The 5,248-nt window shown below is 29.0% G+C and overlaps 1 protein-coding gene across 1 annotated transcript in view; it reads right to left on the reverse strand.

The window, feature by feature from the left end:
• LOC108753409 (multidrug resistance-associated protein 4-like) overlaps nucleotides 1-3,848 on the reverse strand; it is a 32,374-nt gene extending 28,526 nt beyond the window's left edge. Inside the window, exon 1 of the mRNA XM_018494953.1 lies at nucleotides 3,671-3,848. The gene's annotated coding sequence lies outside the window, so the exon portion shown is untranslated. The remainder of the gene's footprint in view (nucleotides 1-3,670) is intronic.
• Nucleotides 3,849-5,248: the final 1,400 nt, after the last annotated feature.

The raw sequence follows: 5,248 nt of genomic DNA on the forward strand, positions 1-5,248 counted from the left end.
ATCTGCTCTGATTGGTTGTGTGATTCTTATGATACATCTTACGATTACTGTTACAGAAATTTTGTTTACGGCAAATTTTGTCTGCCCTATTTCCTGTTTTAGAATCGGAAGTCGTAAACCGTAAAAAATTGGCCAATCACAGTTGAATATGGAAAAAATAATTGACTATGATTGACTGCGTTCAGCAAATATGCAACTATAAAATTCTTATAAAATTCTTCAATATAATTGGTTTATACATTTAGATCCATAAGGAATTAAAAGCAAGGACCAATTGAAAAATTTGACAACAGTGGCAAAGCTGCTTTCTCTGTTGAACACAGCCATTGATTAATTTCTTACGGCTTACAGTTTGCGATCCTATTGTAGAACAGACTATCATCTGTAATAAGAGCACAATCTGTCGTTATGGAAGAACACAATGAAAAAGCATCAAGACTGTTTAGGACGACCTTTATCTTCAAAGATATATCTTTTCCGAGCAACATCTTCGAGAATTCCTCGAACTCGTTTTAGGACACGTGCCAAATTGTGCAGTCTTAAAAATTCGATTTAATTTTGCGACATTCGGCAAAAGTGAGCTCCATAGCAGTTAAAAATCCTGGAAGCAAGTAAACATGTTTTGCAAATTGCGTAGCTTCTTAAACCGGATAAATATTCTTACGCAAATCAAGTCGAAGAAAAAATTGAATCATAAACAAAAATATTGAATCATTTATTGATAGTTTCCACTTTGTGAACTTTCAACGGAAATATTCTCTCCGTTATTTTTTCACTCTTGCATTCGTAAAATTTTTACGATAAATAATTATCGATATTGAAAATTAATGAATATACATTGATAATTCTAACACATACATATTAATATAATAATTAAAAAATATAATATTAAAAAATATATTATAATTAAAAAAAATTAACATATATATTCTCTATTGATCGAATCGACGATATATTGATGAATAGTCGCATACTGCATATTTTTTTATATAATTGTTTTTATATTAATTAAATGCGAATATTTATATGAGATTTCTATTGTCTTTCGATCAATTCTACATTAAATACACAGTATATTCGCGAATGCAAATTTTGAACCCTGTATATTGTGATTCGGAATTTGCATTAATTATATGTCAACTTGGCTAAAACATAATAGAAAATTTATAGAAATATTCACAATTGCTGAATTAACATAGAAACAATTATGAAGAATGATGTCAAAGACATCAACCAGTATTCAACGTTGATCATTTATCGATTCAACTAATCATTTCTAGCTGATATATTATAATATATTAATATAACGTGTTAAACAATATATGAAAAATAAGATTCCAAATAAATAAATCATAAATTTAAAAAGCCTATGCAAGCCGACAATAATTGTGTATAAAATTATTAATAAAATAAAATAAAATATATTAATAAAATAAAGATACAGGCGCTTGGACCTTTAATTTAGGTCCTTTTCAGTTAACTTTTCACTGATAAATTAACAAAACAACTACTCCGCTTACTTAAACTTATAATAAGGCTAGAATTGTATAATAGTAGAATTGTTAAACTAAATATATACGGACGTTGTGTAACACGGAAAACATTGTAAGTCTAATGTCCAGAGACAACGTTATCAAAAGTTTTTAACGTTTCGGAAAAATGCATAATCATGAATCGAATATTAAACTGATATATGAATTTCGCTATAAAACTATCATAGTCAAATATAAAATTAATTAAAAACTTACATTTAAAAAAATTTACATAATAAAATAACAATGAAATGACAAAGTAGAGCGCAGAATAGAATAAAAAGTAAGGTGTTGAGAGATCGTCGAATAGATAAATATAATATTTGTAGATATTAAATTAATAAATACAACATGGAAGCATCAAGACTTTGTAAAAGGTCACTATATAGAAATCCGAACAATTAATATCTGTCGTCTTGCAAATTTAAACCGTGCTTAAACATAGTTAAAAGAGAATTAAAAAAAATTAATTCAGTCGTATGTCATCAATTTTAGATTTATTTTTAGCTGCAAAATGAATTGTTTTTAGAACTTTACAGAAAAATTCTTTTTTATCTGAAAATGTGAATTCAGAAATAATGACATACGACTGAATAATGTAAGCTAAGTAAGCATATTCAAGTCTATTAACGGTCGAAGTTAGATTTCTTTTAAATAATATATAGTATATGTACAATTCAAAGTGGAATTATACATATACTATATATGTACTATATATATGCATATATATCATATTTTTTAGCTATTCAAACTGTGCGCCGAATTTTTTCCGGACTTACAAACGCAATTAAATTACTGGAATAATATCACAAATTAAATTAAATTGACAAGCAAATTTTGATGTTCAATCCGGTATCATATTAGAAGGATGTTAATGTGCTGAAAAACTTTAAATAAATTTATTATGAAAAATATTAAATACCTCGACCGAGACTTGAATCTTTTGTGTTTCGTAAGAGCGTTTTAAACCATTAGACCAGAGGCCGACCAAGGCCGAACGAGGATACGACTGAATGTTATTTAAATTTTTTTTTAATTCTGTTTGTGTGTTATCTGGGTTATATAATAGAACACAATATATGAATATATTGACAATATATCAATATATTATATATTGTTTACATATTTATATGTATAATATTTATACATAATATTATTCATACTCGTATTATTCATATATGTATATACGCATATACAAGGTCCCGAAATTTTTTGCCAAGCATTCTTATGTAAATAGAGCGGATTAAACTGAATCGAAAAGTCCTTTACCATTTTACAATTTTCGCGATAGTTAACAAGATATTAATTATTAAAAATTATTAAATATTGGTTTTCAATAATTTTTCACTCAAATTCTATCAACTTTACCGAAAAACTCTTAAGTTTTTTTCAGAATTTTTTTATCAACTGTTTAGTACTGAATTTTCTTATTTTGACAACTATTTTTACCAACATGAGAAAATATGGTATTGAAAAATTCTGAAAAATTCTGAAAAAATTCCCAGAATTTTATGAGAAAAAAATAAACAATTTTTGTCTCTCGCTGTTTTTTCGGTAAAGTTGATAGAATTTGAGTGAAAAATTATTGAAAACCAATATTCAGCAATTTTTAGTAATTAATAAATTAATATCGTAATTGTTAACTGTTGCGAAAATTGCAAAATGTGTGATAGAGAACTTTTCGACTCAATTTAGTCCGTTCTATCTACACATGAGCGCTTTGTCAAAACTTACTGGACATCTTGTATATACAAATATACATAAGAATAATATCGATATATTTGCAATATATTAAATCAGACTATCATATATAGTATACGTATATTGGATATACACATTTACACAAATAAAATATTACATGTATGCGAAATGAAAAAATCGAAAGAGTCTATCTCTAAGTTTAAAACTAAGAAAGTAGAAAGATAATATTATCAGTTAACGTATTGCATCTCGCGAAAAGGTCAAAGGATCGTTCGATACGTCGTTCACGCGACTTTTTCCGCATTCTGGTCTCTCCTCTTACGAACGAAGAGACATCGAAAGATGTGCACGCGCCCGCCTTTACATAATCCGGAATCCGAGCCGCGCGGTGGATACGATCAGTAGACCTAATTTCTCGTATTCGCAAGAGAATTTACCTTGCGGTTAAGAACCACTTGCTGTCTTCGGACGAGAGTATTCACATGTACTATCAGGATCCCATAACGTATTCCGGTCCGTTAAGCACGCGTGACGATTCGATAACGACGACAAACAAACCCGAAATAAAATAACACTCACTCCAGCCAAAGGCCGTTCATCGACTGCCGGAGTAGTGCCGGACAGAGTGGCAAGTGTCGCAATATCGAACAAGTCGGAAAGCACTGTGCATGTCTCATTATTCTCATTGGTTAACCCCGACGTCCCCGACGCGAAACGTGACGTGCACGATCCCCTGCCGTTTTCATCCGTCGGCCTCGTAGAGTCCTTCGATAGTTTGAACACCACCGTCCGCCATTTTCAACTTAATTATGGTGCGCTTTTCAAAAACGTTCGAGTCCACTATCGTCAGCTTGGAGATTTTTTCCTAAATTTGAAAATTCCCGGTAAAAAATTGTTCGTGCATATATATGTATAAATATGTATAAACATACATAAACATGCATAAATATTCATAAACATGTACAATTATAAATGAAATGTGACCATACATGTTCATTCATCCTTTTCTTTTTTTATACAATTACTTTTTAGTGTAATAGAAATAATAACAATAATGTGAGAACATAAAAAATAATTAAAGGGATGATTTTCGTATTGTTTGTTTTAGAAAAAAATCAAGTTTGGAGAAATGTAAAAACAATTATTTATGTATAATTATATATAAAATTATGCATATATAAGCAATTTTTTTTATGCATGAATATGTATAAATATGTATAAACATAGATATTCATAAAAATTTATGAATATTTATGTTTATACATATTCATGCATGAAAAATTTTTTACCGGAAATAAATAAACCGATGAAAAATATAATAAAATTTCTTTGTAGATTATTTGAAACATATGAAGCAACTATGGGGGGGGTGGGGGGTTTAATCGTATTCAAACTCTTATCTTGAGGAACTCTACGGCTTCGATTTATGAAGCATGACGAAAATTCGAAATTTCTAGAATAGATTTGACCTTGCATAAGGAGCTTTACGGCAAAAACATATATCGATACAAAAGTTATTCTTAACTCTCTTTCACTGAAAACGAATGAAAACAGAATAACTTGTATATCGATGTTTTCTACTAAAACACTTCCATTATCGACAGTTGATAAATTATCGCGTCAAACGAAAGAGATAATCCTAATCATTTTTAATATTTCTATATAAGAATTGTCGTTACACTTCTTTCAAAGGAGTGTGATAACCGTAGAAGAATATATCGCGTTCTGTTCAATCCAGTAAACGGATCAATCCAGAATGAATCAAAATGGATTCAATTGGATTTAACTGAATTAAAAATTCTATAAGCAATGCAAATTTTTTCAATCCAGCTGGATTAAATCGATTTGAAAAATTTTTATGCTTCCAATTCAGAATTTTGAATCAAAAAAGGCATAGAAATGTGCTTCATGTAATTTCTATAAACAAATAAAAATACATTCGGATTGTAAAGGATTCATTTTAACGTTCGCGAATGCGTATTTCTGAAAAAAAAAAAAAAAAAAAAAAAAAAAAA

This window comes from Trachymyrmex septentrionalis, unplaced genomic scaffold, assembly GCF_001594115.1.
Source record: "Trachymyrmex septentrionalis isolate Tsep2-gDNA-1 unplaced genomic scaffold, Tsep1.0 scaffold114, whole genome shotgun sequence".
NCBI classification, from domain to species: domain Eukaryota; kingdom Metazoa; phylum Arthropoda; class Insecta; order Hymenoptera; family Formicidae; genus Trachymyrmex; species Trachymyrmex septentrionalis.